This window comes from Alligator mississippiensis, chromosome 5 (genome assembly GCF_030867095.1).
Source record: "Alligator mississippiensis isolate rAllMis1 chromosome 5, rAllMis1, whole genome shotgun sequence".
Classification (NCBI taxonomy): Eukaryota; Metazoa; Chordata; order Crocodylia; family Alligatoridae; genus Alligator; species Alligator mississippiensis.
The window spans coordinates 155,645,821-155,673,005 of record NC_081828.1 but is presented as its reverse complement, the minus strand read 5'-3'; the positions used below and the strand labels follow the sequence as shown (position 1 = coordinate 155,673,005).

The window sequence follows — 27,185 nt, the reverse complement described above, 5'->3', positions numbered from 1 at the left end:
ACTGGTCTAGCTTAGCTTATTAGTTGATTTTCTTATTTTTAACTAAACAGAACAAACAAACAACCCCCCCCCTTTGATTAGCCACATTGATTATGAAACAGCAAAGGCCACAGCACTGTTTGAACTGAGATTCACAGAAGCACAGAAGGAAACTCTTTACTCTAATTCTAATAGCTCCCAACAGAAGCTCCAATAGCAAGTAATATTTGCTCTAGTAAGTAATTTTTAATCCTTTAACAGAGTTGTGCACCCAACAGCAAACAACAAAATGCATAACTCCCATAACAAGGATGTTTTATCAAGTGTTCCCCTCCCCTTCTTAAACAGAGCTACAGAATAGTTAAGGAAGCTGAGGAATTTAAAAATAAACTTTTATATAAATGTCTAATATTTATACATGGTTTCTCTGACTTTTTAATATTCCTATCCTGCTACTCCATTTTATAAATCTGTCACACAACTTCACACTTCAAGATATATATATTTTAGAAAAAAAATAGCACATTCTTCTACATACTTATTATATATTAATGGTTATTACCATATCTTTGTTTTATGTGTTGCATTTTGCTTTTTCTCCTAGACCCTACCCCTGACATTTTTTCAGAACAAGGAGAAGCAGTATATTCTGGAGAACAATCTGGAGAATTGAGATTTTACTAACACCATTACTACTGACTTAGAAGATATAAAAACTAGGTGTAGCTCTGAACAAATAAAATATGAAAAGATACATTACAATTAATTTGTCTTTTGACATACAGAACAGAAAACTATGATGCAGTGTCTATGCCTCTCAAAAATGCTGTATTTCTTTAAGATAGATGGTATAACCTTCCTTCAATATTATTGTTTTCAACTGTTCTCACTTTTCTTCTATTACCCAATGAATCCCAGCTGTGAGCTCAGCTTCTACAGTATACAACTTAACTTTCTGCAGATTTTGTAGGATAATATTTATAAATATTTATTATTATCTCTACTCTTTTCACCTATATATTTAAGATGCATTTTACAGAGGGGTAATCCTGTAAATTAACTATAATTTTCTCCCCCCACCCCAAAAAAAAAAAAAAGTTAAATTAGTAAATAAATACATTTCAGTACTCAGTTGTTCATTTTAAATTTCAGAATGTCTAAAATCATGGAATTATGTTTAAGTGTCTAATTCAGAAGCATTGAGATATTTTTTATGGAGAAGCATTAATTTGTCCTCTGTCTTTACGTACAAGTATAAACTGATCTCTGAAAGGTAGTTTTAATAGTTAAAAATTATGTGCAACAACATCAAGCATTCTTAGTGTTGTATCTTTAATTTGCTTGAAAAAGTTAATTTTTGTTTTTAAATGAGCTGATAGGTACATTTGGCATAGATCTGAAAGCATAATGATAAATGCTATCTATATTTTGTATATACAGCTTGCTTCATTAAAAAAAAATTAAAGAAAAAAGATTTTTATTTTTTATTTATTTATTTTTTTAAAACTTAAGAAGGTTTAGAATTCCAATATTTTGCACTAACCAAATATTAAGCAAAAAATTACTGCATATGTAGCCACACTTTCTTTTTCTTTTCTTTTTTTTTTTTAAATGTACATGCAGGCTTTTAGAGTTTTTAGTACATACAGTAGAAATCTTAAGTTTTGAGTAATACCACACTGTTTTGAGTCGGGCACAATGGGAAATAATTAATTATACAACAGTTTAAAAACAGAGGAAAGAACATGATAAAAGTCTAAATAGGAAATAAATCATATTCCTATGATATCTGAAGCAAGGATAAAATACATATATTTTCCACAGATATTCTTATATGCTGCCACATTAATAACCGTAGCTTAGTATATCAAATTTTATTTATTAATCAGTTATCTACATGCAACATTTTTTTTTAGGAAGTTCAATTAAAAGGATATTTATGCAACTATTTAAAAATGAGCAAAGTGATCTGCAATAGAAGTATGTTTGACAAAAATAATGATCCTACGAGTGTAAACAAAAGTGCCAAAGAGTCTGCACTCCACAGGGAAAGAAAAAGAATATTTTAATAAATTGCTTGCTTGCTTCTAATCTTTCCCACACACCCATACATCACGTCTTAAGCTGGTAACTATTATTCCATTTTTTTCTTTTCACCCAGCCCTTCTTGTTTTTCCACCTCTGTGCAGTGGTTTCCATAGCAACATTCAGTAGCATTGGTGCCATTCTGATCTGAGGTGGTGGAGCCAGAATCAAAACTACAGTACGATTAAATAGTTCTATTAGCTAACACTTTAGCTTATCGGGATTCTTTACTCTGCAATCATTATTTTTAATGAGGCAAGTTTACTTTTGGAATCTTGGCAAAAAACAATCATTTGCTCTAATCCTAAAGCAACGATTACAAAACGGGCAAATATAAAAGATTACACGGCATGTAAAATCTGCATGTGCATATCATTATGTCGCAAAATCATGATGTACTGGCAAAGAGAGGCCCAAACTATTGTGTTTGTTATTGAAAAGAATGGTTATTCTAAACCAGTCTACTGTATCAGGTTTGATAAAACAAGTGTTAACTAAATGTCTTGGTTAAAGGCTTTGATGAGAAAATCTAACACGTTAAATCAAGAAATAGTTCAAGGACAGCAGGAGGCAATTCCAGAACACAGGCACAATCTATAAAGGCAAACTAGCACAGCTTTTTGATGTTAAGTAAGTAGCAATATCAGCATACAACAAAGCTTAGAGGCAGACTGTTGTATCAAGTTTAGAAGTTTAATATCCCAGGTCAAAAGTCACAATTACCTTATACTATCACAATTTTTTAATGGAATCTAGGTTTGTTTGTTTTTTAAAATAGTACTTCAAAATTTATCTAATTTATAACGCCAATTTTATTCCCTTAATTAAAAATCTAAAAGAAAAAGTTACTTTGCATCTCATACTCAGACTATAGCAAAACATGCACAGTTGGACTTCAACAAGGTGGGAGGTCAGAGACACTTACTTTGAAAAAGTATACATTTCTTAAAACAGATTATGCACATTAAATAGTCCAAGAGAAACGGCAATGGTACAAGATGAGTGGCACTTAATAAAACTGTAGATAAATTACCAAAGTAGCACATTAGTGGTACTCACTATATAGTGAAAGCATAAAAACAATTCTTATAGAAGAAAACTTAATGTACCATAGAAAAAAATTGCCTTTTTATTCTAACCACAGATTTACTGACTTTGATTGTATTTTGTCAAATGTAATTAAACTTGTTAACAGACCATATGACATATGCTATTAGCTATGTAATAATTTTGTTAAATAGTAGATTCTTTCTTTTATTGTTTGGGAAAGAATTGTAAAATATTAAAGTTATAGATTAATGATACCCTACAAATTAAAGTACTAAATATAGAAAGAACAAAAGGAATATTCATAGAGGGTAGAAAAATACATTTTTAATAATCATTTTCTTGCATCTTAAAAGATGAAAATATCAAGATTCACTAACACTTGACAAAGGCAGTAATGTGTATTTCATTACACACACCCACACCCCTCCTTACAAATCACACACAGCTCTTAATAAATTAATGTGAACAACAAACAGTGAATGAATAAATACAATTTGATTTATGAAATTGAACTAGGACATTAAGCTATGCTGCTGTCAGTGCACCAAAACAAACACTGTACCTTGCAAAAATAATGACGTAGGAATTTTAATTTTATCTTTTGTTCCTAATAAAAGTAGAAGGCAAAATCTCCTACTATTTCTTAGAGATGCTAAACAGCCAACAGCTATCTTATTAGTTACCACTACCAGAGTGTTTTTTTTTGTTTTGTTTTTTAAAGAAGACCTTTAAAGTTACAGAAAATAAATTTGAAATACATACTTTCATCCAAATCTTTCCAAATCTATCCATGGACTATTTTGAGCAGGTTTGGCTGTGATGCCACCTGGTGGCTTAGAAAATTAACATTCCATTTGAACTGTGCTTAATGGTTTGGAAAATCTGCAATGTTCTACAAATATTTTTGCCAGTTTGGTATTTTAAGTTAATTATTTGTATTTAATAGCACAGTCTTTTTCATATGGATATTTTCAGTGTGCTGCATTTTCATGCAGTTTAAGTTTACATCCAGTACAAAGCGACCCAGGATTTTACAATTGTTTTAAAGTCCTGCAAATTGAACTCTTAGAGCAAAATATATTTACACTTCAGGCTTCTTAGAAACAGCCCAGAAAGTAAAATTTTTCCATCTGAGGAAAAATGAAATGCTACAGAAGTCTTAAAGAAGGGTTACTGAACTGCTTTGTAAAATTACCCAGTATAATTAATTCCATAGTAAGAACGTTTTTACGGTGTGTTTTGGTGACCTTTTATTACCATCAAGTTCACAATGCTGGTGGGCTGCCTTTTAATCCCTCCGCAGACAAAGGCCCTAAATAAACACAGATCCCTTCCTGGGAAAAAGTCCACTCTGGTTAAATGGTAAGGAAATGAGTAAATCATTAGTAATCTTTAAAGCCAAAGCTATAAACTCAAGTTACCTTAAGTTAAAATGAAAGTGTCCTGCAAGAGTTTCAAAGTTCTGTCACAGATAGAAATCTCCAGCTCTTGACTCCAGACTAGGCGCCAGCTGATAAACAAACAATTTAAGTCAAGAGCTGGAGAATTCCCAGCTTTTTCATTTAATGGCTTTGGCCAAGAGTATTTATTGCCTTCAGTTTTATTCTCACTTAGCTCTAAGAGGAAATTTAAACTCATCATTATCTTAAAGCCCCATATGGGCAACAGTCAGCTCACCTGATACAGCTTCTTCTCCTCTGCATAAGTTTAAGTCTCCACTAGAAGTGATGTAATAGTGTAGACTAATTAACTGTAGTTTTAGCTTGACTTTTTAATAGGCTAAATAAATTTTGTTCAATATCGTTTATATTCCCACTTGGGGCAGTAACGATTCCAAAAAGTTTAGCTTTACAATTTCCAGTCCAAACTACTAGTAGCGTACAGCCATAAAGAACAATTGGGGGGAAAATATATTATTAGATCCTTCTCTGTGCACAAGGGCACTAAAATGCTACATGCAATGACTGGGAATTCTTTGCCACAAATAAGAGTCTTCATCTGTGAACATCTACATAGTCTGTCTTTCAGAATGATGTCAACATCTATTATTTTTACAGACACATTTCACAGGTATAACATCAATATCTGCAAACAGACATGAAACAATTACAATTATCTTTTTAAAACAAAAGTACAATTTAAGAAAAATAAGTATTTTTAGTTGAAAGCACAAAAGCAGCAGAACCCATGTTAACAAACGCAACAAAATGGCAGGAAAAAAAAGTATCTTATCATAAAGCAAGAAGAAAAAAAAAAAAACCCCGAACAAAAATACTCTGTGCTTCAGATGTCAGTCTACTTTTCTTTCCTGCTACACTAAAGAAATCTAAAGTAGACATATATCACACACAAATAAATGCTTACTTTCTCATGGTTTTTGTATGAAATTAAATAAACTGTTCTTTTAATTTAACAATTGTCATTCTGGTACTTCCTATCCTAGTAATATCTATTAGCGTTATGTTATATAATATGGTTTAACACCCTGCTGTAGAAGAACATTTTACACATGGTATAAAGTCAGTACAGTTGGCTTTAGCAAGGGGAAAACATTGACTGTCATCCTAAAGGGTTAAATTAACATAACTCACAATTTAAACCAGGAGGTTATGTTCCGTCCCCTCCCACCTAAATTCTTTCCTAACCTGACTTGGCTAAAAAAGCCAATTAATTGTTCCAATGCCTGCCAAGACTTTCTTATTCCTTTAAAATGTGGATAGCGTTCGAGACAGCTGCTTATTCCTAAAACAGGTAACACCCTAAACATGGAAAAATGAATTATGATCAACATTAAAAAAGGATTTGTACTGCAGACAGGTGTCTTAAAACATTACACTTCCATTACAGGCTTAAAAAAAGGCCTACAGTTGAAAGTCCACAGAGTTTGTAAAAGACCAGAAACTTACTGGGTTTTTTTTGCTAATGTGTAGAAATTTTTCTTTAACTTATTTGTAACTAGCTTTCCCATCTCTGCTCCTACCAGGACAATAAATCAGACAATTAAAGCAACTGCTTTCTACTGTGTGAAGTTATCGTTCCGAGTCCTTCAACAGAAAGTCTGAGACAATAATGATCTTACAACAACTTGCAGTTTTAAGTCAGGTTAAGGTCACTGAAAGGCAGAGTAAAGAAACCCTTACTGCATTTGTCTGCCAAGTACCTGACTCAGCAGCAAGAACTGAAATTAAATCTTCATTTATATTTCTACAAGAATAGGAGATCCAGAATCCTATGAAAAATAATAGAAACTTAGTTATTAAAAGGAGAGAGAGACACACATTTATGCACCTACTCTTTCTGGATTCACTAAAGCTATTTCTTTAGTTTACTGTCAAAGGTATTTAGAAAGGTCTCAGTAAGAAATCTTGGGATGATGATGTAAGTTGCATGTTGGCCACATGTTTAAAGTGACAGATGCACTATGAACAGATAGCAAAGTAGTCCGGTATAAATTAAATATCTGAGAGGCAATAATGTCTGACATGTATGTGTGTATTTAGAAAAATACACTGGAATCAACTACATAAATTCAATTATTGTACATGCTATCCAAGTTTTTTGACCTGAAACAATAGATCAGGGGTAGGCAACCCCAACCACACGTGCCAGAGCATGACATGAGAAGGCATTTTGCTTGGCACATGCACTTTGGGGAGGACAGCAGGGGAGCCGTGAGGAGCCTGATCCTTACTGTCACAGTGCAGCCCCAGCCCCTTCCTCACCATCCGCCTTAAGGCATATGTGCACCTGCTGCCAGCAACAAGCTGGGCAGAGACTCTGCAGACCATGGTGCAGCTGCTTGTAGCCTCCCCACCACCTGCTGAGAGCAGCCCGGGATTCCATAGCAGGTGGCAGGGGCCCGCGCAGAGCCTGGGCTGGCTGTGGGATGCAGCCAGGAGGTTGCATGTGGCTGCACCAGAGACTACAGAGCCCCAGGCCAGCTCACTGCTGGTGGCGGGTACATGCATGTCTCAGGGCAGATGGTGAGGAAGAGGCCAGGGCTCAACTGCCACAACAAGAAATCAGGCCCATCACAGCTGCCCCACTGTCCATGCCTGGAACACCAACATTTTACAAGTCGAGGTTGCGGGTGTTTTTGGCACTGCCCAAAAACGTTGCTGACCCCTGCAATAGGTGAAGTTTTCAAAACTAAGCTCTTGATTGTGCATGCAAAAACTCTTGCAAACAATATATTTTGTATACTACTGCATGTGCTGACAGAGTATACATACATTCATGCTAAAATACTGGAGTGAGATGTGAAAGCAGAGGCAATTATCTCTGACTCCAAGCATTAAGTCATGACGAACCCCCTCTCCCCACCAAAAAAATTCATGACAATGGTTTAAAAAAAAAAAAAAAAAAAATTTATACGCTTTCTGGTGTCTGACACATTACAGCATATTTTCTTAACATTTTTAAACTTGTCTCTGTAACTATGAATGCTGAACAACTTAAAAAAAAAAAAGTAAGTGATTACTCATGTTTTCTCAATTCTAGCAGTTGGGCCTTTAAAAAAGGAAAAGACACCCCAAAACAACCCCCATCAAAACAAACAAACAAAAAATACTCTGCCAAATAAGGTCTCTTCCAGGCCCTAACAACTGTACAACTATGAGACTTGCAATGTTCATAATATCAAGACGTGTATGCTTGCATAGTCCCACTATCACTGATAAGACTATATAGGCTCAGAGGTTCCTACAGATGAATCAAAATGTGGAATGCAGACTTGAAAATCTATGACTCGGCCTCTTTATGCAAACTATTTTTATTCTACTTGAGCATTTGATCTTTGCCCACAAGGTCAGACTTTCAGTGAACATCCCAGAATAAACCAAGACCTCAATCCAAGACCTCCCAAGAGTTTTCCCACTGCCCTCAAATTTTACAGGTGCCCATCCCTAACAGCAAAAAAATAAAAATAAAAATAAAAAAATAAAATATAAAATTGGAGACCCCATAAGACTTTCTCTAGAGCAGCGGTTCCCAACCCCAGGTCGTGACCCAAATGAGGGCCGCAGGGGCAATGCCTGTGGTGCTGCACACAAAAGACAAGCCATGCTGTGTGCTGGAAGCTCCCCCACCCCGGAGCTGCAGCCGCCACTGCACTCCACTCCCAGCAGTGGGACAAAAGATTGGGAACCACTGTTCTAGAGAGTAATCACTTACTTGTGCGGGTAAATCCACGAGCTACAACTAGGAATTGTTTCAAGAAGTGCACAAATCAGATGAGTAACCGTTGCACAATGTAGATCCAAGGTAGTGAGTTTTAATTCACCGCACTTTCAGCATTTCAAGAAAACACATAGAAAAATCACTCTACGAAACAGATGTGGTGAAGGGGGATGGTGTGGGAGGGAAATGAGGAATAGAGAACTATCAAGTAGCATCCAACTACAAGAATAGCTACATAAAAATCTCAGTACCATTCAGTAAATCAATTAAGGAAAAACACAAGTATTTTTTGTTAACTTACTTAAGCATCTGGAATAGTTGCAATTCTAGACTAAAGTAATAACGGAAACACATTTGGTAGCTTTCCTTGCTATTGCAGTCTAGATAAAGTACTTGTGGACAAGTACCTTGCAACTGATAAACTGACCCCAAATCTCTCCCACACAGAATTCTGTACTTTTGGACTTATCTAGAAATCCAAGGCAAAACTGGAATTTAGGAAACTTTGGTTTATGCTGTCATCCAGTGTGGAAGGTATCCAAATTGTTAAAGATTAAAGAGATGAAGATTCAAGAATATAGCTCCTTCCCAGCTGAAATTTCATTGGAAACAGTAAGTTAAGCTGTAACCAGAGGGGGTGGGGAAAACAGAATTTGCACAGTATTTTTGCTTCAGTCAGTGGTTTGAGAAGTAAGGAACACTATTTAAAAATGCGTCATTCACTGCTGTATTGGAAAAATCAAAATGGTGGTAATAAACGTTACCACCAGTAAAGTGTAGATAGATTTAATATCATTTTTGCAAGAGTGTTAATTCCATGACTATTTTTCCAAAAATAGCAACAAGAAGCTAAAATCATTGTGTCAATTTATCACTTTTCAGTGAAATAATGCATCAGACTGACAGAAAAAGACCCCCTTTATTGCTAATATTTAAATTTGTGCTACCTCCAAAATATCTGCATTAAACCTAAACTTCAAACACAACTTAATTTCAAAATAAAGCAATGAAAGAAAGTTCACTTGTACCAGGAAACCAAAGGCTCCTAGTTCTAGAAAGGGAAGGGAACAGCTGGCTAATTGGCCTGTGAAGGTAGGCAGCTGGAACCAGGCTAGCTGCACAATAGGCAAGGGAAATAAGGCAGATGCTCAGGCAGGCAGTAGAGCCAGGCTGCAGCCGAGAGGGGGGAAAATGCCCACTGGACTTCAGGGGGAACAGCTGTGCCAGGGCTAGAGAGCCACTCCGTGGCATACAAAAGCCAGTGCCTGGAAAAAGGCAAAGGGGTGGAGGGCCAGTGCTTTATAGGGGGCAGAGCTCTTAGAGGGGAACAGTTGTCTGAGAGACCCTGTTGGACACCAAATGCCTTGAAGACAGAAAGGTGAGAGCCCTCCAGAAGGAGGGCTGACTATATATTTATTTTACCCTGAGGGTAGGAGAAGGTGGGTTTTTTTTATTGCTTTCTAAAGCAGTTTCTTGCCTTTTTGTTCTAGTTTAGACTGGATGTAGCTGTAAAGGGTGAAGAGAAGGCCACAGGGGTGCCTGAGGGGCACATGACAGGCAGGCAGGAGCTGAGGGGGCCAAAACTTGAGCTAGGAAAGACAGGAGGTCTGAGGCTCAGAGAGCCAGGGCCAGAGCCTGAGGAGGGCAACTGAGGCCAGAAGCCCAGAGCCCAGGTCTGGTACAGCAGACTTGGGCTAAAGGGAGGCACAGCCCAAAATAGAGGCTAAAGCCAGGAAGACCAAAGCCCCAACAAAGGCTTTGAGGCCAGAGGGACCAAACACTGCATTAGGGGCAAGTTATCCCACTGAAGTAATAACCTGTAACATCTGTGAGGCATGGACATGGCTTTGGGGGCAGATGGAGGCCATGAGCACAACCCTTAAGGTGCCTGGTGTCATAGGACACTAACAGGTATGGAAGGGTCACAGTGGCAGAAGGGAGATCAGAAGTGGACTAGACTCACTTTGGACTCCTGGGGCAGCCTCCCAATCCCAATTTGGGGATCGGGACATCAAGACATGGCAGGAAAGCAATAGACAAGGGCACCGTGAAGGACTGGAGTGGGCAGGGGCTGTGTGCTCACCACGGGGCATCACTGGATATCAGTCCTGTCACATCACCACGCATGATTTCTCTTTGATGCTTTGGGTTGGCTCTGTAGTACGTTCTGTGAACCAAATCTTTGTGCCTCTAAAGGGTTACTGCAGGCTAGAGCCTTAACAGAATCGCTAAATCAGATCTAGATTGCCAGTTCTTCCAACTGCTCTGGGTAAGTGGACTCCTAACCTCTGATGAACCCCACTAACTTCTATTGTAGGAAGGGAACCACTAGTGTTAACAGCTTGCGGCCTCAGAGATTTAGAACCCAACTCAGCACAGCTTATTAGTTCAAGATTAATTCCCAATTTACATCAATGGGATTTAGACACTTAAGCGGATGCATATGTTACCTGTACACAACTACAATCCCAAGTCCTCAATGGCGGATCAGATGGAAGATGTCACAATCTCAAAGGATGTAAAGACGGAAGAAGGCTTCAGCAAGATGGCGGTCTCCTGTCATCCAGGGTTCTCCCTTGCCACTGGATCCAGATCTCTACCTTGTCAAGATCATATGGTTGTTCTTTTCATGTATCAGCTTCCTCACATTAAACCAAGTCATGAGCAAGCTTCTACCACAGGAAACAACACACTCTCCTATACCAAACTTCAATAAAGACAGGACCAGGGAACCTGGTAGTTTCCAGCCACAAATCTGTATGCAGGCAGTGATAGCCTGATGGTCATCTGATGGTTGAACCTGATGGTTGAACCTGGGTTGAACAGAGGGGTAATTCAGCAGCTGCTACTGTGACTGAGCAGTCCTATTCAGGATTCTTCTTGCTCACTCTAGAAGGGGAAGGAGCTAGAAACTGTACCCTAAACCTAGGCTGTCTTATCTGCTCCTGGCTGGATAGTTGCACCTAGCAGTATCACCATCTCTGTGGTCAGGAAAAAAAAACAAACACAAGACAATGATTTTGGCAACACAGAACATTCACACCTGGATGAACAACCAAGACAACAAATGACCAGAAAGAAGAACTGCCATCGTCTTCGTGGAACTAGGAAAATGCAACATTAACACTGAATCTGAGTGAGACAAAACAACTGGATGAGGGTGAGCTGAGGGTCTTTAATGTGAGGAAGACTACCCCTTCTTCTGGAAGTGAAAACCAGCCTAAGATGGACAGGTTCATAGCACTGGTTTTGCCCTCAAGCTTCTTAGTCAACTACCAGAGCTCCCCATGGGTATCAATGAATGTCATATGACCTTCCGTCTTAAACCCACCGGCAACCAGTATGCCACCATCATCAGTGAGTATGCCCTGATGCTTGATCCTGCTAATGATTTCAAAGAACAATTCTACTCCATCCTTGACCATGCTCTAATACTTTCAAGGAGGACAAGATCATTCTCCTCAGTGATTTAACACTGGTTGGGCATGACTTCAAACTCGAGAGTGACACCATTGGGAAGGACAGAGTACAGAAAGCCAACTCAAGCAACATCGTCTCTCCTGACCAAATGCACAGAGCATGGTGTTGTCGCCACAAACACCATCTTCAGACAGAGTGACAGACACAAGATTACCTGGAGACACCATTGCTCTAAGCACTAGCACGTCCTCAACCATGCTATTGTTAGAGTCCGTGATGGAACTGAGGAACTTCAGAAGGTTTAAAACCACCACCCCTATGGCCTGTGCTGAAACCACTGGCTATTGTACCCACCAACACAAAGACTGGTTCAATGACAGCAATACTGAGATCAAAGTCCTCCTTGATCAGAAGAGAATGGCTTATTCTTCTTGGCAAGATGACGTCTCAGCTCCTCAAAGCCATAGCTCAAGGAGGACCCAGGAATTAAAAAATCAGTGGTAGCAAAATAAATATCAAGGAGATTCAGCTCTATGCTAATAAACATGACTTGCATAGATTTTTCCCAGGCAACTAAAGCCCTCTGTGACCCAACTTCAAGGTCCTAACTTCCTCCAATGGCAGGATGGCTTGATGCTCTCAGGGACGTTGAATCTATCCAAGATAGATGGAAAGAGGACGTTGAGGCATTTCTGAACTGTGAACTGATTGTAATTGATGCCATCATCATGTCTGTCCCCCAGCAGTCCAAAAAGGAATCCCTTGCCAACACTTTTGTCCTAAGAGTCTGGCATGCCATCACAGAAACCAAGAACAAAGCTGCTGGACTGGATGGCATACCTGCTGAAATCTACAAGACTGGTGGCGAGGAACCAGTACTGAGACTCCGTTAGGGTAGCTTGTCATATTTTATGCTTTAAGTTGCACCTGTTTATAGAGTGGTGAATTATAGTATTGTTTAAGGTTCTTTTATATTCAGCCTAAAGTTCTGTATAGCCTCACTGTTATGTGAACTTTTCATTTTGCTGGTGTTTGCAGTATCAGCTAGCCTTGTTTCTTGCAAGCAGCTTATGGCCTCAAGTTTGTTCGTGTAATGTTTCTTTTCTCTTTCTATCACTGTGAGAAGATGTTCTAATACAACATAGTAATAGTAATTGTTACTAGCTCAGATTAACTGAACTTGGCACTACCCAGCTGAATCGGAGGGATGAAATGATTGGATATGTTAATAAAAGGTGATAAAGGAGACCAATGGGGAATGCTTAAAAGTAAGACACCAGAAAAGGCCAGATTAAGAGGCATGCTTGTAATGGGTCTGTTGAACAAAGGAATATACTGACAGGATAAAATATGGACAATATGCTGACTGCAGAAAGACCAACCTGAAAGCAAGGCGTCAAAGGAGTCAAGTTAAAGAAAAGCACAAAAGGGGAGCAAGAAAGTTAAGTGTCCTCACAGTCATCATCATTTTCATCATGAATTCAGCTTTCAACACCTGGATGGATCATCCCAGCCAATGACACACCCTTTGCTTCAGGAACTGAGTGACCACCTTTTCTGTGAAGCAAAGTAACATCTGGGATTGTGCAAGATCATTGTACTAAGTGTTTCTCTCTCTCTGAATATAGAAACTGCTAAGATAATACTTGCTGTACTAATAAAGTTTGACTTTGATTTTAGGACACTTGAGTTGTCTGTATTCGTAGAACCCCCACCTGCATCCTCCTGAATCATCTTTTGCTTCTTGCTGAGGATGTCCTACCAGAATCTGTGTGACTTTTGACCATCCTGTGGAGTAACTGACATGATCTTCATTACTTTTGCTGCCTGCCAAGTCCAAGAAAAATTTTGGGAACAACCTCAGAACCTGCATATGGCCTTAATAAAACTTACTAAGGCCTTTGACACCAGCAAGCCTTGTGGAAAGTAATGGCTATATGTAGATGCCCTGAAAATTACATCAAGGCCCTGAGGCTGTTCCACAACCATATGACTGGAACTGTTCCTTGTAGTATATCAGAGACCAATCCATTTGTCATCTAAACTAGGATCAAGCAAGGATGCATCATCACCAAAATACCTTCTCCATGTTTTCCAACTGTCATCTTGGTTTTTGTTAAGAACTGCCTCCCTTCCAGAACTGACACTGAAAATCCCTTCATCCATTCAGTATTCAAATCTGGGGATGCTTTTGCTCAAAAACCAAAGTATTCAAAACAAGCATCCTTAACCTACAATATGCTGACAACTGTATCATCCTTGTGCACACTACGGAAAACCTCCACCTGTGCTAGATCTCTTCGTAGAAGCCTACTGAATTTTGGGACTCTCTCTCAACATCAAGAAGGCTAAAGTACTCTATCAGCCTGCACCAGCCCATGAATTCACCTCCCCCCACACTCAAATTACCATCAAGGTAAAGACCCTGGAGATAGCTGAACACTTCCCTTACCTTGATAGCTACCTATGAGAGAGTGAACATTGATAAGAAGATCCAGCACAGGATGTGGTGTGCAAGTGTCTCTATCAGAAAAATTGCTTTGGCATATTTTTTTAATCAATTGCAAACTCCATAAAAGACACCAAGATCCAGTGCAGTCATCCTCCTCCTCCTATGGATGTGAAAAATAGGTGAGCTACTGTCATCATCTCAAAAGCTTAGACAGGTATCACCAATGATTCCTTGAAAAATCCTCCACATAAAATAGGAGGATCATCACACAAATGCCAGCATCCATGCTGAAGCCAGTATTACCAGCGCTGAGTCACTAATCCTCAAGCACCAACTGGATATTGCGTGTGGATGCCCATCTCTCAACTCTCAAAACAAATGCTCTACTCCCAGCTTAGTTTCAGTCTGAGATCGAGGTGGCCAGAGGAAATGCTACAAGGACTCATTGAAGGCACACCTCAATAAAATGGATCCCAACATCAAGAGCTGGGAACAGTTGGCTGCTGACCATGTCCAATGGCACCAGAATCTCAACCAAGTGGCAGCCCACTTTGAGATAAAGCACCTTGCTCCTGAAACAAGTAAGAGTGGACAGCAAGAAAGAAGAAATCCTGGCCTATAACCCATTTTTCCATGAGGAAAAACCTGCAACTTCTGCAGATGGATCTGTGGCTCAAAGATTGTACTCATAAGTCACCCTATCTTTCCAACCAGAAAAATAATATAATTTTTAACACACAAAAACCTGCCATTTTTATATGTTTTTTCCCTACCATTATATTAGTTCATGTAATTTGGAGTCCAATTTGAAAACAAAAATTTTATCTGGATGCCATTATACAAAACAGCTTACAAACCTCCTTCTTAGTTTTGTTTATTTTCAACTATTTATTTTGTATCCAGTAGTTTCCTTTTCCCTGCTCCTCTTAACTGAATCAAGTCATTAACCAGGGGTAGAGGGAAGGGCTGGGGCTATTTTACTATGATTTCCACTTATAATAAACTATTGCTGTTATCTTGTAATGCAATTGTTAATATGTAGTATTTATATTTAATAAGCAAAATAAAAAATATTTATAAATAATTTTACTAAGTAATATAGTTACTACAGCTCCACTTAAAAATTAAAATTAGCCTGCGTGGCTGTATTTACTGGAACACGGGAAACTGCAGTTTATACCACCCTGAAGACTATATGCAACCAAAAGTTAACTTTATATCTAGCCCTTCCCTTCAGGATATCAGTTGGAAAAAGCATCTCCGATTCAACAATTCCTAGGTAGTTCAGTGATTTACAGATCCCTTACTCCCACACTCTTCTCAATGAAGACCACTCATTTTGTAGGCTACTGAGGCTACAGAATTTCCAGGGGAGCATAGAAGTTTGCACCATTAGCAAGTGAGAAAAATCTCACTGTTGGGAGCCTCAGTCCAGGTTCTGCTCATTATAACCTGTGTCAGTAGATAGGGAAAAGAAGGAAGAGAGATAGTAGCAACTTAAAAAAAAAATAAATAGAAAAAATGGTTTTAAATACTTTTGACACATGCAAGGAAAGGTAAATTATCTACAAAATACATGCATACATACAATGTTTTTCTTTCATTATGAACATCTCTGAAACCAGACTTAAACACCATTTCCCCTTCCATTCAATACACAGCCTAAAGTTAAAAAATGACCAAACTGATTTAAATGAAATTCCATAAAATATTTTGTACTTGGACAGAAAGAGTATGTTTGAACCTAAAGGAAAGTAAAACCATTAGGTTATAAACCTCTCAAAGAGAAGGTTTGTACTGCAAAAACCAACAGACCTTTAACTATAGCAGCAGTATATAGGTGCCTACATGTAAATAATTTTAGTGTTTGTGATCATCTCACCATAAATTAGATACAGTGCTAATAGAAACAGTACGGTTTCGATTCAGTACACAATGAAGACCAAGAGGGCATGTTCGGATTTTAAGACAAGCAAAGCATAGATTTGACACTGGATCAAAGAAAAAAAAAGAATGCTTACAGACATTTAAAAACCAACAAAAAACAAGACCCTATGTCCGCAAGCATTCATTTTTTCAATCCGATGTCAAATCTATGCTTTGCTATGCACCCTTATGCCAAGCCCAGCACATGCTCGGAAGAGGCAGAGAGTTAGTTGGACCCAGTTTTCCCAACATCTGTATAGATCAGGTGCTTTAGTGGGGCTTTTTGGCACTTTTATCTAACAGCTGGTTGAATAAGATTTGGTTAAAGCACTAAAAAGCTCTGATGAAGTGCCCAATCTATACAGATGCTGTGGAGCCAGGTTAAAGTAATGTGCTTCCTCCTCTGGCAAAAGTGGTTTTGGGTTGGGGTTTTTTTGTTGTTAATGTGTGCAAGCAGCCAAAGTCTGTATAGGGGCATTCGGATTTAAAAATAAATAAATAAATATTAACAAGCAAGTCAGCCAGCCATGTTCTAAATTCTTAAGAGCTGTAAAATAAAAACTCCTTAAACAGGCTTTGCTACCTACTGTTTCAATCTTCTAGGAATCCTGTAAGTAAGTTCCCCAAAACTGCTCCATTAAGAGCTTTGGAACAATTGTCTGTTAAGAAAATTCAGTATATGCAAGCATGAATCAACATACACACAGCATAAAGAAGAGTTATTCAAAGTAGCTGCTAGCAGTTACTGAAAAAATAAAAAGTAATACTATTCTGCAAAAAAGGGGGGTATTGTGTATTCACCACATGCATATTAGATATTAGACTCTTTTTTTTAATTGGTATAAGCCAGTTTGAACTAATAACTGTTACACCATCAATAAAACACCTTAAAATACTCTAATTTGCAATGCAACAATGACATGCTGAAACATACCAAAGACAACCTAATACTTATTCTGGTAATAGGAGATGTCAGATCAATTGCATTTCTATGGTGTCCAACAAGAAGGGGTAGCATCCACTTGAACCCTAAACTATGGCCAAGGTTCAAGCGGAGCCTCTACTGCTTTTGACTACTGGCAATATTGGGCAGTCTTTGAACTATTTACCTAAAGTTTTTGGAAATCATAAAGCCCCAGAAAACACTTATTAATTCACACAACCCTTCAGACATCCAAATTAATCCAAACTTCAAGTGAAATACCAGAAATGGCTAGAAATGTAACTATTTCATAACAGGCATAAAGTCATTGGCTAGGTATGGCCCAACTCCATTATATATCAAGTGAACCCAGTCCAACAATATTACCTGACTCTGAGAAAGTAAAAATATTTTCTTTAGTATCTATGGCTTTTGCAAACATCCTAGTGCCTGTGAACTATACATACCGATCAACTGTGATTTATCATGAAGCAGAAGCGTACTTATGGAGAACAGAAAGACAGCAAGAATACATGTTAGTTTTGACAGCACACAAGTCATCGTTATACACTTTGGGTTACCCAATAACCAACTTCTCACTATAGAGTACAGACATGTGAGTCATACCTCTGATAAGTCAATGAGACTAACTGAACTTCAGGTAGCTTACTGGCAAGAGTACTTGAGTTTAAAACAATTAACAAAACAAAAAAAAAAGGAAGAAAAAGTCTGCTGACATTCTATTTAACCTAAAGGAACATCATCATGTAATTTAGGTCAATATTTTTTAAACACCTAAAGGGTTTCATAAAAATTTATACAATATTTTCATTTTTTTTCCATTTCAGTGGAGATATTTAGTTTAACATTTCCCTAGAGTACTAAAAAGCAAAACACAACTGCTCTGTTTCTGTAAGAACAAGACACTGAAACCAAACTAATCTAAGGGTGTGATTTCCAAGGGCACTTTGTATTGGCCTAACTCTGCTCCATTGAAGCCTACGGTAAAGATTTTCCTGACTGCTTGGGAGCAGAATTAGGCCAAAAGCTGATTGAGTGTTAAAAAAAATTCCATGCTCAGGTGTCCAAACTAAGTGAATTTCAAGAATGAATAGTATATCTAGATTTTCTGCCCCATTTTAAGAGTTAAGGTTTTAGAGCAATCCTGGTACAGCATACTGTTTTGTTTTCACTTTGGTTTTATATTGTAATCAGTGTGGAGGAATCTTCTAGACAATCTTCTTTGTACCAAGGAATAGAGTTAAATTAATTTCCTACATTCCTTGCATCACAGTGGACTCTCTGCTTCCCCTCTATCAGACAAGATTGTTGGGAAGACTTCATTGGTCTTAGATTCTCAGTTCAATTTTTAAATTTCAGCATACAGAAACGCACCATTTCTCATTTAATGTCGTGGGTCTTGTCGTGGGATTGAAGGAGGAACAAATTCAATCAAGTTAATCCATAAATTCCACATGGCTTCAGGTAATAAAAGATCATTTTTTTTCAAACAAGAAAGGCTCAAGGAGTAGAATCAACTAACACTGATATTGTTAAGGTAGGTACTCTACAAACTGAACTACTTTTTAATACCCAGAAATATTTTTTCTTTTACATCAAGTTTCCTTCATGCTGGAACAACTTTAAAAAGAGAAGAAAACTAAAAACCTACAGATGTCCTTTACTGCTGAACGAATCTCAGAAAACAAATAAGCTCCTCTCACACAGTCACCTGTATGCTTTCACATGTATAAATAAATTCCATCCTTATCTCTACTATCTTTGTTTTAAGAAATTAATGGTAAGAACCCCCAAATGCTAACATCATCCAAATGGAACCCAATAGGAGGTCACCACCATTTAGATATACTTCATCCATCAATAAGCAAAACATTTTTTTTTTAAAGTGTTACGCCTCAGCTCTGTATTCTTGGGCAACCCTGGCACAGGATGCAGTCTGTCTGACTCACAAAGGACTCACCCCCCCCTCCCTCCCTCCCCTCCTCTACCTAAATGAAACTGATTAAGATGCAGTGAGAGACGCACCTAAGACCCTCACCAGATAAGGGTGACAAGAGTGAATCAACTGCCCTAGGTCTCATTTGCATCCGAGATGGAACCAGATGACCATTCATTTACATGAGAGATGGAAAACAGAAAGCCTGAAGCAGAAACTGCAGTGAATTCTGGGACCAGAGAAGCAGGAGAGCACTGCATGATGGGGAATCTGTGCTTCCAATGTTAATCAACCCATGTTCACACACACCCAGCTCAGCATTTATCAGACCAGTTCTAATCTGGATTTACTAAGGACTTTTCTCCCCCCAGACACACACACACAGCTCTAAGTTTAATAGGCATCTCGGGCCGTACATTCCCCGGTCCCACTATGGGAGGCCTATTTAAACTTGATTGACTAAAACTCAGTTGCCGGGTTAGGGAATGCTGAGGCAAGAGACCGAGTCCGAGGGGGTATGGGCAACATTTGAACAATGGTTAAGGGTTCATCACAGCATCCAGCCTGCTGGAGCCCTAATTACAGGTGTTGTCATATCTTTCCCGAGACGACTGGTGGGAGTCCTCTCCACAAAAGGTTATGAGCACCCCAATAATTGCTTTAAGTCTGTTAAAAGACTATAGTAAGATCTGGAAAAGTCATGCTAAGCTGAGGCTTGTGCACGACAAGTAAAAATCCCAAATCCTGATGCTGCAAGCTATCTATTGTTCCTGAAGAAACCATGAGATATCCCATCAGTATATCTGCCATCCATAGGAATCTCAAACTGGCTCCCAAGTATTTGGGTTACTCCCTAATCTTAAGTGTTTCCTGATTATCAATCAGTTTCCTGAGATGGTCCAAACCAGATAACCCCTTGTCAATAGAAAAGACAATGATTTACACTACTGAGGGTGCTTCGAAGCAGCTGAACTGAGGGTATAAAAATCTGTAAGTGTGTGTGCTTAAAAAGAGAAAGAAAAAGAAGAAGAAGCAGGAGGAAAGGAGAAGGAGAAGAAAAGGAAAGAAGAAGAAAACTCCTGTGCTGACACCATCCCCTGACATTCTTGGGACGCTGGAAGAACAGATCGTCTCTCTCTTCAAGGATTGTGCTACGGACTGTGCCTGTCAGCTTTGCAGCCTGAGTACCGTGGACTAGGTGAGACCCCAGCGTTCTCTCCCTTCTGTCTAGGCATAAACTTCTGAACCTGAACTGTATTAGTTAAGCTTGAGCTAAGTTTCCCCAAATACTCAGTGAAACCAGGGTAGTATTGTCATTGTTTGTGTTTGTTTTTCTTTTGCATGTCTATTACTACTAGTACTATTATATATTTCATATGCTTAGCAATAAATAACTTTTATAGTCAAACTGGTAGTCATTGGGTATATTTTTCCTTCTCTGCTTCTTTTTCCTCCCATGCTCTGCAGCAACGCTTCTTTTACCTATGCTAAAGATCCCTGTGAAGCCTAAATTATTGTGGGGTCTGCTCATCAAGAGGCCAAAGATTGGGACGTGCTGAGTTTGAAACACATAAGGGGATCAGCTTGTACAGGCTGATTGACCCAGTTTGACTCAGACGTGCCCTTATGAACTGAATGCTGGCCCATGAGGGTGTCAGCTGGACACCCAGCCGGATTCAGAGGGATTCTGTTTACCTGTGTGCTTGTGTCTGAGTGCAGTTTATTGTTGCTCTTATGAACTGATTCTTGGCATATGAGGGTGTCAGCCTGTCCATGCTGATCAGCCCGGCCAGGTCAGGCGTGTCACGTTAATTTGTGTGTATGACTGATTTGGTGACTGGAGGAACCCAGTCCCATTGAGATTGAGTCCTGCAAGATAGCTCCACTAGGGGTGAGGGCTTGCAGATGGGAGAGATACAGCTCGGTATAGTAACACAAGCAGCACATTGACAGAATCACCAAGACCCTAGAAACTATCCCTAATAAATGAGCACACCCCAAAGTAATGGGCAAATTTGGTAACAAAAGACAGCCTCCAAAGCCCATACCTCTGCAAGCTCTCTGTGCTGGTAGGTTCTTGCACCTGCAAAGATATTATTTATTTACCACTTATTTTTATAAACAGCCTAAGACCATCTTGTAGTGCTTCCTACAAGCAGAGGAGACCACCTCACAGAGAGCAGCTTGCAGAAATGGAGTTGAAACCCTGAGAGTTAGGGATACAGCCTCTGAACCAGAACTTCTTAGGCCTTAAATGCTGGAGGCTGCAAGTGAGAGAAGTGGAAAAATCCCTGCTCACTTTCCCTTTAGTTACATGTTCCATTTAATGTAGTAAATTCCCTCTCCCTTTTAGCATCCACTCTGCCCCTGTGTAACACAGAAGACTGGACTAGACCTATGGTCGGACCCAGTGGGCACATCTACACAAGACACTAAATACGCAGTAGGCAAGAACTGTGTTAATGCGCAGCATAATTAGTGTACTGAGCATTAGTCATAAAAAAAATGAAAAAAAGTGTGCACCAGTGCTACTGTACAGTAGCGCCAATTATGGTGCATTAATCAACTTGTAGACATGTCCAGTTAATAGCAACTCTTATCATCTTATTCAGTAAAGTACTAAGGGCATTTATACACGTGCTGTAGGTGGTGGCAGGGGCGCTTTAATTAGAGCAGCTACAAGAGTCTGATTAAAGGCACCCAAGTGTCACATGTACATAATGTTCCACACTTTCAGGGGTTTTTGTTGGGTTTTTTTGTTGTTTGTTTTTTGTTTTTTGGGGGGTTTTTTGTTTTTGTTTTTTTAATAAAATCTGGGAATTTTTCACGGTTTATTTTCCAAACATACAAACCAGGTTGAAATTGGGATAAAAGGAAGAAAAGAAAAGAAAAATCAGTTTAAATCAGGGAAAATAATAAATATATCCCTGTGGCAGTGAGGAAGGGAGGGAGGGAAGCAGGGAGTAAGGCTGGGACTAGGGAAGGGGCAGGGGTGCAGCACAGGGTGCAAGGCCTGGCTCTTGCTACTATACGTACCCCAGGAGGGCTGTGCCGAGCTATTCCTCGGGGGTGCGTGTCCCTGCAGCTGGGTTCAGGTCCAGAGCAGACTGCTGCTGCAGGCTGGGGCTGGTGGCAGCACTGGGCTATTCCTGGTGCTCAGACTGGGCAGCAGCCTGCTCTCATCCTGCACGCTTATCTGGGGGGCACGTGCCCCCTGGTAAGAGCCTGGCACAATGCCCCAGCCCGCAGCCCTCCCAGGGTGCATGTAGCAGCAAGAGCCACGCCCCCTTAGCCTGCTCCCTGCACCCAATGACTTACAGTGCCCTCCGCAGCTGGCGTCAGCTGCTTCCAGGGCTGCTGCAGCAGGGGCTGGGGTGAGTGGGAACAAGTAGAGCCCCAAGGGACATGGAGCATGGTGCAGCTTACCTCTGCTCAGCCCAGCCCCTGCTGCAGTGGCCCCGGGAGTGCCTGCAGCTGCTGGGCAGTGCTGCACCCCGAAACTTCTGGGGCTCGGCTTGTTCCTACTCACCCCAACCCCTGCTGCAGCGGCCCTGGGAGCACCAGCTGCCTGCACCATGGCACAGTGCAGCCCAGGGGCTGGGGGAGTGGCGTGCAGCTGGACACAAGGGGGTGGAGCAGGACCCCATCCTGACCCCAGCACTCATACTGGCACCAGCACCTCCTGCCGAATCCGGTGTCAGAGCCAGGAGACTTCTGCCCCCGGGTAGTGGCTCCAGCCCCATGGGAGCAGCTGGGCGCAGTGCCCACTGCAGGAAGCGGAACCAGGCTCTCCCACCTGCCCCCTGGCAGGGCTTGCAGCTCTAGGGCCCAGGGCAGAGCCACAGTCAGAGCCACCAGGGTGCAGCTGGGACCCGTCCACCCTGGAAGCAATTCCCACAGCCCCTCCCGCCCTGCCTGGGGTCAGAGCCAGGAGCCCCATGCCCCAGGCAACAGCTCCAGCCACCCTCCTCCAGGCTCCATGCAGCCACCAACCCACCCTCCCATATCCAGCCAGAAACCAGTTCCTCAGGTAACCGGCAGTTTTAGCTTATCAGCACCCCCCAGCCATTCTCCACTCATGCCGGTTAATGGGGATTTTACTGTACCCAGTAAAATTGAGTGAACTGAAATACAAGGAAGTATCAGGCAGAAGGCAGTTTTCCTGAACTGCACCCTGGGAGAACTACTCTTCTGGTGTGGTTCAGTACCCGCTGAAGCGCAGCACCTTTAAGACCAGTTTATGGAAATGGGAATCTCCTCCCTTGCTTGCTCCGAGGGCCTTATGGCTAAGGGCAAGCAAAACTCAGGGGCATCTGAACCCCAAGCCTCCGGGCTTGGGCCTGCAAGTAGGATGCCTGCCAAAGGTTTTGGAAACATCTGAAGGATGTCTAACGGTAGTAGGGCCGCTTATGGTTCTGGCCTCTTTGATTTGGAATTATTTTTGGCTAATCTGGCCTCGGATACAAATTAAAATCAGGAAATTTATTGGTGGGGGAAAAATAAAATAAAAATCAGTAAAGGCTGTTCAAGTTTTAGTTAAAGTACCCCTGCCACCATTTTTCAGAATGGGGACACTGATGTACATGACACTGGAGACTGCTGGAGTGCGGTAATTACCACACGAGCAGACATGATTAATCAAGTCTGCTCTGAAGTGCTGTAATTACAGTGCATCACAGCAGCTTCAATGCACATCTTTAAGCACCCTTAGAGTCACTGATGGTAGCAGTACTATTTTTTCCCCCTAAATCTGTCACAGGCTTAGGCCCTAATTCAGCAAGGTGCATAACTTGCAAGTTGAGCTAGTCAATTTATATAAGCAAAAGTTTGTGAAAATGAAATTGCACCTGAAGAATTAAAGTCTGAACTGAAGCACCTTGAAAGAAAAACAACTGTTTAATTGGTTATAGCAGTTACTTCAGTCTAGCAACAAAAAAGATTCTGACTAAGACATGGTCACTTGATAGATAAAACAGAAATAAGATCTGAAACACTTTTCTTTAAACCAAAGCCGTAATTAAAAAAAGAAGAGAAACTTGCCAAGGCAGATACAGAGGGGGTACAGTGGCATAGATGCACTCCACTTTGGGATTGGACCCCATCATGAGAGCCTCTGGGGACTTTTTAAAAGACCCAAAGCAGGTAAGAAAGCTCTGCCTTCCCCCTCCAAGCTCAAAGGCACCTCCTTTTCCATCCCTTACTTGCTGCTCCTTTCCCCAATGTCCTGAGCATGGGGGCAGCTTCAAAACCACTCCTACCCACTCCAGCCAGGCTGCATGGGAGTTGGGCTCAACTATGGAAGCAGCGATGGGCAAGATGGTGGGTTCTTCACCTTGCCCAGTCTCCTGGGAACAGGAAAAGGGAGGAGGAACTCCCCTCTCCCCTGCCCATTGCCACTGCACCTGTCACTGTTCCAAGCTGAGCTCAGCCTCACCACAGTCCGGCTGGAGTGGCTTTGAAGTTTCCTTGCCCTCAAACAGGGGAAAACACCAGCAACAGGCAAAGGAGGAGAGGTGCCTTTGAGCACAGAGAGGAAGGAAAGGCTTTCTTACCTGTTTCAGGGACTTTTTTAAAAGTGTCCAGAGGCTCTTCTGGCGCAGGCTGTCTTCACTGGTAGTTGTGGGGGGAGGCAGGGAGCAGCTCTCACAGCCCATTTTGCCAAATCCTGGATCTGCCGCTGACTGTTGCATATCTTTAGAGCAGTCTTTGCATTCCAGAGACATTTAACAGAACCACTGCTATCCCATAACTTCAGGCACTTCAAGGGACGTAAATATTGTTATTGTTAATAACATAAACATAAATAATAACTGGAATTTGAATTTCTAGAGCTTCTTTGCTTTGTGCACCCCATACTACAGGATGAGTTAGCTACTCACAGCGAAGCAGCTATAGGCAAACAGAGCATCCATTAGGAATTCAGTAAGAGCACACATGCAGCCATGAATATCAGAACAAGTTTTATTGAGAAAAGAAATGTTGGCCGTAATTCCAGAATTATCCCTTACTCTTTTTCAAAGAGTGCCATGGGGATCTTTAACTTCCATCTGGACAGTTTTTCTTTAACTGTTTTTTCCACACATGGTGTTCAAGAACAATAGAATTGTAGAAATTAGAGATGGAAAAGACCTGTTAGATCATGCAACCCATCCTCTTGCCAGTTATAGATTTTCCCCTACAGAATAGTTTCTAGAGCTTTGCCCAGTCTAATTTTAAGCACCTCAAAATATTTGGCTTCTACCAGCCCCCTTGGAAAAGCACTTCATAATCTATTAAAAATACTGTTGGGAAGTTATTTTGGTGTATTCAGCCTACATTTTTCTTTTCTTAATAATTTCCAGCCATCATTTCTAGTTGTATCCCATTGGACCACCCTAAATAACTCATCTTTCTTCTTGACATTTACTTTTCTAAATATATGAAGGCAGATATGTTCCTGTGCACATCAGGCACTGATTGGACAGACTACACACAGTTTTATAGACAAACTATATATTTTACTTGAATAAATCAATCCTTCCACCCCCTTAGTCATAGCAGGAACACGTCTCTCCCCAGCCCACTTAAAAAAAGAGACACTTCAAAATCTGTTATTCATGCTCAAGCTAATAGGTCACCAGCAATCCATGCTATTCAAAAAACAAGAACTGCAAATCACATGCCCTACTCCAGAGTCAGCAGGCTGATAAATTTGTTATCCAGTTCTTATGCAGCAGCAGCATGCAAATCTGTTGATTTGTTACTAAATGTATTTTTTGTTGTATTCACTGACTTGCATTGTATCTGTGGCTACATTTTCAAGCAAAACCAAACACCATAACGAGGAAACTGAAATGATGCCCTTCTCCATATGCTAAAATAAAGACAGAGTGTCTCAGATTAGGTTATAAATCCAAGTAATTATGAAATATAGGTTAACCCTCTGTGAACATGTGCATATAGAAGGAAAAATTGGTTTAAACAAACCAAAACAACCCCCTCCAAAAAACTTCAATATTATTTCACATCGCTAGAATCAGAATATTTTTTCCCCAAACACAAACTGAACTATTTTTTTTATTGTATAAACAGAATGCTTTTGTAACTCATACATAATTTCCTCTCTATGTTACATGCATTCCATTAGTCTGTTGCCATGAATCCAGCTCTCTCCTAAACTACATTTAGAGGCATTAATCTGAAACTGAATTTTCATCACCTAGTTTAGGATTTGGCCATGCTGATTTGCTTCGTCAACTGCTCAGATCATGCCATTTGCTATATTAAGCTTCTCATGTCTTGCAAAAGGCCTACTGGTTTTTATTGCTGGTAAAATGCAACTTTCTCTCAAAGAACAACATATTACAGAGGAAACTCCACAATGTTTCTTAACACTCCCTGGCATTTCCCCACCCTGAGGACATGATCCAGCCACATTCTGGAATTCACCTGGGATTATTACTTTGGGAGCCAAAATAGAGCACTATGGAAGTAAAAAGTAAATAAATAAATAATAAAAAAATTGCAGGTGCTGCAGTAAGATGCTTTCAATTGTTTAATAGTTAATAAGGACTGGTGGAAAAGATTGTAAAAAAAGAAAAACTATTCCATGTAATGTAATGATTATTGGAAAAGGAACTCTGCACTCAAGTGACAGTTGTAGTGTAGAGAATACACAGTGAGCTGCTTTAGTATAAAAATGTATTTTGTCCCATCCTTAATTATCAAGTTAGCATGATGATTTTTTTTTTTTTTTTAAATACACAACAACTCTTGCCAGTCATTTTTAGACCACCATTTTGCACAGATTTTCAGAAGGGTGTGTAAATGTGTCACAGCTACAATAAATGGTGAAGGAAAACCCATTACAGCCTCATAATCAGATCGACAAAAGTTCAAAACATTCCTAATGACAACCTTACAGCTCTGAGAAGTTAACAAAACCAAATAAACCAATAGACATTGATTTTATGTGCCCTTTTTAAAAGGCACTATAGTATTTTGACTGCAAGGAAAAATGGTATTTTGTTTTAAAGACTAAAGGAAAAAAACCCAAGGCAGTTAATGTTTGCCATGCAAGAATATAAATAAGATTTTGCAATGCAAATAATGAAGAACTACATTGCATTTGTAACATAAAAGCTGTTCTTTAAATGAATGTGCCAGCTGTAGTTTCAGGTACAACAAATATATATAGCTTGCAAACATATTAAATTAAAAGGGGCAAGGTATCAAAG

The 27,185-nt window shown here is 40.0% G+C and overlaps 1 protein-coding gene across 3 annotated transcripts in view; it reads right to left on the bottom strand.

The window, feature by feature from the left end:
* HIBADH (3-hydroxyisobutyrate dehydrogenase) overlaps positions 1-27,185 on the bottom strand; it is a 129,551-nt gene that overhangs the window by 78,253 nt on the left and 24,113 nt on the right. The window lies entirely within an intron of this gene.